We start from the raw sequence: 8275 nt of genomic DNA, 5'->3' as shown, positions 1-8275 counted from the left end.
TTGCGGAAGAACCTCTATTTTTGCGCATTTTTCTTTGATTTCCGACGTCGGTGGTCACCGCCGACCACCAGTTTGACCCTCTTTTTGTCGTTGGGCCGCCCTCCTCCTGCCGACGACCGTCCCACGCCGGCTGCGCCGTCGGTCAGAACTCCAATGAGGGGATTTAAGATCCCCTGTTTCGATCAAAACAAGCCCGGGAAGAAGAAAAAAAGAAGAAGGAGGAAAAGAAAAGAAAAAGAAAAAGAAAAGAAAAAGAAAAGAAGAAGAAAGAAAAGAAAAAAAATAGAAAAAAAAAAAGAAAAATAATAAAATAATAATAATATAATAATAAATAAATAGGATTTTCTCTCCTCTCTCTTTCGTGAAGAAAAAGAAAAAAAAAAGAAAGAAAAGAAAAAATAAAAATAAAATAAATTAATTAATAAATAATGATATAAATAATAAAATATGAGAAAGAGAGTTTCTCTCTCTTTCTTCAGCTTGATCTAGTATTTTCTCTCTTTAGAAATGAACTTTCTCTCTCTACTTTCTCTCTCTAAGTTATTTCTCTCTCCTAAGATTTTTTAGAATCTTGAGAAGAATGATGATGAATTTAAATGATCTTAGTGATGGTTTTTTTTTTATCTGCGATCGTCGGACGGTACACCGATACCTACTTTGATCATATTAGGTATTTTTAAGATTCTATTTTTCATGATTTTATTGAATTATCCACATAATAATCTTAGCTTGATTTGATCTGATCGATCGAATTTGTTGAATCATATCGTCTGAGGAGTCCAAGATGAATTTTCTCTCTCTAAAATTTTCTCTCTCTAAAGCCATTTCTTTCTCTATCGATTTTTCTCTCTTGATTGATTTATCAATGAGAGTTTTTTTAATATTTCTGATCTAATAAAGAATTCTGATCCATGATTGTCAGACAGCGTACTGGCATCCATCTTGATCAGACCATGAATCTTTAGATTTAATCATCCATAATTTCGATCTAGCTATGACTTGATTTGATCATGTTAATTTCATTAATCGAGATATTGGACCAATCGTAATATTGGATTGTGTCACCTGATCAATTCGAATTGTACCCCATGAATTCTCTCTCCTCTGATTTTCTTTCTCTACTTGATTTTATGAAATCAATGAAGAAACCTCGGTCCTATCACTTCGAATCCGATTTGATCTGATAGTCAAACTTTGGATCGTTTAGATTCTAATTAGATTTTGATTAGATGAAATTAGATGATCGGACCCAATCTAAATCGTTGAAATATGGTATTCGTATTCTTTCTAATTATTCAAATTGATTTTGTATAGAATTGTGGATGTTTGATCATGGGATATCGCAATATGATCTACGAACAGAATTTTTGGAAGAAAATATATAGAATTATGTGGATTTATTGGAATGCGTTCGAGGTAAGTAATGTTTCACTTTTTCTAGATTTATTGACAAATTATAATGTATTTTTCTGACATGATTTGTAAAACGATGCATGAATTGGATGAATGGTATTTTGTTATGAAAATATCTTATTTGAAATGTTATGATGAAGCATGATTGAACATATTGATTTCATGATGCATTATATTGATTGATTTCAATACTACATGATTATATATTTTATTATTGAAATTAGAATATGAAACATGATTTATGAAGAATTCTGATATAAGAACAATATGAATTGATAATCTGACTATGTAAAGGACCCCGCCAATGGGGGCATATACGTTGGCAATTGATTTGTCCTGAGGGTTCATGTCGCCAGAGAGACCAGCGACAAACCGCCAGAGAGACCAGCGGTTCCGAAGGACTTTGCTGCCAGATGATTCGTAGCTCACCGCAAGAAGATACGCGGTGTTATGACCCTGCCACAGAAAAAATGTGGTCATAGCTCATGGTTGACGAAAAAAAATTTAAGAACGAAAGAAATTGAAATCTGGAAAGAAACTTGAATTTTTTTAAAAAAAAAGAAATAAATTTGGCATGAATTATGTTGTATAATTGAAATTGATTTCAAATTGATGAACTCTATATGCTTATTTTCTATAAATGATTATTTACTTAAATGCCTGATGAAATCTGTTGAGAAGTAATCATTGCTTGCTGGGCTGTCTAGCTCATTACCTTCTATTTTACTGTTTTTACAGATGTTGAGGAATTAAGATGATACAAGATATGAATAGAAGAGAGATTAGAAGCAGAATCTTCATACTTTTATTTTAGGTTGAAAGGCTTATTGAATTTGATGTAAAGCCTATAAATCGTTGTTGAATTTATTGAGATATCAAAGAAGAAATTTAGAACGTTATATTTTGGATTTAAATTATTGTCTAATTATTCCGCTATTGTTTTAGGATAACATGATAAGATGCCTTGCATGCTTATGGGAAGAGTTTTCTATGAGTATGCGGCGGTTGCCATGACCCTCGATTCACAATCTCGGGTCGGGAGTGTGACAATACATAACTAGTAGATCTACGACGTCATTACACCAAATTCAGATAATTTCAACACCAAGCAAAGATCAACTCCTATTCGACCTAACTTGTTTCAGATTAAGTCGCTTGTTTTCTAATTCCTAATAATAAAAGATAATCTTTAACTTAGGCTCCATTGTGATTGAAGAAGTAAGCGTTCTCCATGTTGTAATGAGGGTATGGTTGTTGGTTGAGTCAAAGCAATAGAGGGACCAAAAAGTTGCAAAGAGGTATCTAGCAACAGTGCTGTAGAGCAGCGCAAAAAAAGTGCTCGGCAGTGTTTGTGTAGATGAGAGAGAGAGATAGAGAGAGAGAGAGGAGTAGAGATAAAAGAGAAGAAAATTATTTTCTTAAAGTTTTATCCCGGTGTTGACATTTTAATAGTCTCCCATAAACATGCTTCTTTCGTGTTCGATTTCCTACTGAGATTCTTGTATTTTCTCTAGATTGATTTCCCTTGGTGAACACTTTTGATGATCACATGTCAACTCCCACATGGAATGGTTAGTGAGAGATAAATGGATTGATGCAGTACGTGGATTGGGTTTTTTTTCGGATAAACTACAGGAGTTGTAGTTAATATTTTTGAAACAAACGATACAAAGTGGAATATCTAACTACACTCCACATAAACAAATACCACTACAAACTGCCATAGAGAAAATATACCTTACCCAGCAGGGTTTAAAACTTAGAGGGTATTTAGTAGCATGTATTCCTAACAGGATTACATGTAATTTTGCAACAGGTAATCAGATTGCATTATTTGTTTCGTTATTTTTACAGGTAATACAGTATTACATGTAATGCAGCATTATCTCGAAAAGAGATAATCTGATTGCCTAAGAAGAGGTGACTATGTGATTATATATAATCTTGCAATCCTGCAAGCTTGCAATAAAATAACTTCAGGACCAAAATACCTCCATCAAAATAAATCAAAGTAAATTAAAATAAATTATGGGCAGTCTCAGTTGGTGAAATTAGAAAAGAAAATATAATGGGTGATATCATAAAAAATGATTGATCTCAAAATTAAGTTGTCCTTCTAGAAAATAGACAATAATCAATAAGCAAGGATGGAGGTATTTTGAAAAAATTAGCTTATATTCCATATAATCTAAATTGTATACCAAACACTGTAATACAGAATTTTCTATAATTTTACAACAACATTACTGCATATACCAAATACCATAATATAAGATTCCATATAATTTTATCAGGTAATCACATTCTCTCTGCAATCACATGACCATAACAATATTACCTATGTAATGCACCAAACGCCATCTTAATGGCTTAAGCTATCCAATAGAATTAAGTTCTGACTCATATATAAAGACTTTCTCCTGGTTGAACTTGAACTCCTGCTATCTCCAACAAGTGATATCGTAATTGATAGTCGATAATCATGGAGTTAAGTGTAGTATGTGTTATAATCCAGAATTTCAGTCAAAAAAGCTAGCCACAAGGGTCCTCACGCTCTTTTAGTTCAAGCCATGTCATTCTTATCTGGATAAGAATTCAAATTCATGCAAACTATTTATAAACATCATGATTGACTTAGAACCCATGCTATGGTGTTCAGAAAAGTAATTATGACTTTTGGATAATGAGCTTTTAGGCTAGAACGATAGCACGACGGCTCTGAATGAGTGAACTCTTAGATCAAAAAGATGATAAATACTATATTTGAAAGAGTAATTAAATATGAAGTTTGCACAAAAAATTATGATCGGACTCAAAAGGGAGTTAAAAATTAGCTCACACATAAATGAAAGAGTTGAGGATCCCATATTAAATTTAGTCTTATATAAATAATTAGTGGAAGATAAATAGATTAGTACTTAACCTATCAATACAATCCCAAACATAGCTAAATAAAATAATAAAAAATAAAAAAGATAAAATTGTCATAATATACCAAGGTTTAATATGATTCACCTAAAATCTAGGTTACATCTAAATCTGCTATTATCAATGGGGTGCAAGGCGTTTTATAAGATTTCACTGAGATAATCATCTAGAGAAAATATAAAAAAGATAAGTATAAGAAGAGATTTTGTTGAGATATCAAAGGCATGTTGAGATTGGGATAAAACTCCAAGAAAAATAACTTTCTTTTTCTCTCCTCAGTCTCTTCCTTTCTTCTTCTTTTTTTTTTCCATCTCCTTTTGTCTTTCTTTTGGTCGGCTATTATTGGATTGCAGCAATTGGCATCGGAACTGGTCGCTAGGCAGAGAAAAATAGTAGATTGTTTGCTATATACATTAGGCAGTTCGACCAAATTCGAGATTCTAAGATCTAACGGCACCATCTTTACACTTTAGAATTAAAGATGCAAGTGGTATTGGTGAAGGATGGGTCCAATGTGACGCTTGAAGGTAAAAAAAAAAAAAGGGGGGGGGGAAAGAAAAGAAAAGAAAAAGAAACGCTACTATGAAATGAAAAGCTTGCTAAGAGGGACCAGATGGCAATGGTTGATTTTTTTATGCGGCTATAAATGAGCTGGTCCTGTTTAATGTTTCATCAGCGATCGCTTGTAAATGATTATGAGAAAAGTTGAAGACAATGTATGTGGAAAAATCTATGTTAAAAAAGGATATTTCTTTAGAGGTCATTGTACATCTTGAGGTTATAGGAGAGAGCTTCATTGCAAGAGCATGTGAATTAGTTTAACACACTAATTAGCTAGTTAATAGCAGCTGAGGTTGTGATCAAGGATGATGAGAAAGCAATCATATTGCTTAGCTTGATGCCTGACCTGATTCATGGGATGGTCTGATCATGAACTTCTATTGTATGAGGCTTCAGCATGGATTCAATTGTGTCGATATTGATCGCCAAAGCTCAATTGAAAAGTAGTTGGATGGATTCTTTAAGTAGCATATTGATAGCAAGAGGAAGAGGACCGGAGAAGGGACCTAAGAACAGAGCACTCCCAAGATCCAAGGCGAGCAATAAGGAGCATGGTCATCCTAGAATGATTATAGTTCATGGTATGTACAAAAGCATAAGAAAGAAGGTAGTTCCACGGAAGCAGCTGTAGACTATGTGCTTATAATAATAGCGATGTTGGAGGTTAAACAATCTACGTAAGTAGCGCGGTAGAGTCTATGCCTACTAATGATAATGATGTTAAAGAAGTTCGTACCATCTCGAAGGTATTGTCACTCTTGATGGTCCTTTGATTTTGGATTTTGATAATCCTTACATTGTTTGCTCCTCGAGCGATTGGTTCCATTCCTTTGAGGTAAAGAAGGGTACTATTCAATCGGCCAAAGGTTCAAGATATAAGAATACCGGTGCGAGGATGGTGAAAAACTAAATATTTGATGAAGCAGTGCATAATCTAAATGAGGAATGGTATATCCCAAAAATATGCAGAAATCTTATTCCTCTTGATGAACTAGAATCGAGAAGCTATGGATGTTCAACATAAGATGGAGTTCGAGAGTTCACACGTGGCATCATACTATTGATGAAGGGTGAGAAGTGCACTACATATACCAATTTTTGGATGAACAATTATAGCTGGTGTTCAGATGGTGTGTATCAATTTGAGATAGGATGCTCAACATAGAGAAGTGGGAGACAAGCAGCCATATGGGACCACCTTTACCATGCTGATAGATGCAAGTTTCCTGAGAGAGTGTTAGAATTTGATGCCTCGAGATTCAGCCTACATTGAGCCCACAGCGAGGTTCGCGGCGAAAAACGGAGTCCAACGAGACCAAGATCACCTGAATCGGAGCTCGGATGGAGGAGATACGAACTTTTGAAATCGGTACGAGAATCGAGGTGGCGGACGGCAGCGGCGCGGCCGCAAACGGCGGCGCGTGGGACGCGCGACCCAGGCCCGCGCGGGGGGTGCCTGTGGCCCAGGCGGGCACGCGGCCCAGGCCCGCGCGCACGGGCCGGCCCAGGCCAGCAGCTTGCTGGCCCCCTTGCCCCGGTCCACCGTGGACCTGGTGGTCCACGGTGCGGCCTGTGGACCACGTGGGCGTTTCCCACGCGTTTCTCACGGTTCACGGTACTATTCCGTGGATCGGAGCGTGATCCAACGGCTCAGGTGGCTCCCAGTCTTGATCCGACGGTCCAGGAGATTTTTTGGCTTTGTTTAGGACTCTTAATCCCTCTCTAATCAAGTTTAAACCTACGACGAACAGAGAAGGGGAGGTGCTCGGGTTTCTCGCCGTACGAAGGCCGTACTAACGAGAGAAGAGAGAGAGGCGAGGGCGCTGAGAGAGAAGGAGCAGGAGACTCCTGGACAGCGGTCGCCAGGCTCTTCAGGGATTCAGGGGGTCTCCAAGAGAGAGAGAGCTTTTGTGAGGAGAACTTCAGGTGAGAGAAAATTGGGTGTACAAGGGTTGAGGGTGAGGTCTCCTCTTGTAAAATTTTCTTTTCATAGTGAAGTTTGCATGCCCCGTGGAGGTGAGTCCTTTTGTGGCTGATCCACGTATTTTGATTGTTTTTCTTTTGTTTTATTTCTTCTTTCTTCTTGCTGCATCGCGTGGTACTGAAAGGATCTTGGAAGATGATGTCCTGACCAGACATCCACCCAACAGAGAGAGTTGTAGGTGACGGGTGAGTAGATACCAGCGGTGCATGAGTTCCAGGAAAACTAAGAGGCGAATCAGCCATCGGCGGAAATTGGTCCCAGAGGCCAGTGAATCTTTGTCGGGTCCGTAACAATGCAATGGCTCATTTTTTCGTGGGCCAGCTGCCTTTGATTCCCTGCAAGCACGGATTACAACGGTGATAGTCCAATTGGCAACCATGTACTTATGTTCTATGTGATGATAAACATTGGAATTTGGATGGAACCCACCTCCCATTTCCATAAAAGTAAAAAAATGGAACTAGCGATTACCCCTAGGGGAGGGAGTGTGGTTAATTGAGTTTTCCACTGAATTTTTAGTTGGCTTGGCGATAGAACCCAGGTAGTGAATGTTGAGAACATGGCTTCTCTTGCCACGCCATTCCACCAAATTTGGATGGTCGATCTCAACACCAAGCCAAGATCAACTTTTGTTCGAGCTTAGCTTGTTTTAGACAACCAACGGGTTGTTGATTTTATAATTCCTAGGCATAAAAGCCTTTTTCTTTAACTTGAGTCCTACTTTAATTCGGGAAGCAATTGTTCTCCCTATTATATAATAGGAGGATGGCTGCTCGTCCTAGAGAAATTCTTGTGCAAACTTAGTCTACAATAAATACTGTAATCAATCAAAATATGGTTATGATCTTATTTTTATTAGCTTAGCCTATGATATTTATTGTAGACTAAATCTACACAAGAATTTCTCCAAATTAAGAGGGTGAGTTTGGAAATATTGTTTCAAGATGCCGTAAAATGGAGCAAAAAATGGCAAATTTTGAATCAGCATGAGAAAAGAGGGGGAAAAAAGAGAAAAATTAAGTTAAAAATTTTATAGAATTTATAGATTAGCTCGGTACAACTAGTAAGATCACATGCTATAGATTGGATGAGAGTTATATTTATAAAATATCTAAAAATAACTTTAAAATGGACTGATCCAAATCTTATAGGCAGAAAAAAAAAGATCTGTTCAGATCTTTTTGTGCTCTGTATGAGATTCAGAGCGATCCATTCCAAAGATATTCCTGAATATTTTGCCTAACCCAACCCACAAATACTACAGAATTTTCCCTCCAACAATTGGTTTTAGGGACTAGTGAACGAATAAAGGCCTCTCTGGTAGACCTCAACCTTCAGGTTCCTGAATGTAGAAAATTCATGGATTCCATCTGTGTTTTGATGCACATA

Source organism: Elaeis guineensis, chromosome 13 (genome assembly GCF_000442705.2).
Source record: "Elaeis guineensis isolate ETL-2024a chromosome 13, EG11, whole genome shotgun sequence".
In the NCBI taxonomy this organism is placed as follows: domain Eukaryota; kingdom Viridiplantae; phylum Streptophyta; class Magnoliopsida; order Arecales; family Arecaceae; genus Elaeis; species Elaeis guineensis.
The sequence above is the reverse complement of the archived record's forward strand: the minus strand, read 5'-3'. Positions refer to the sequence as shown.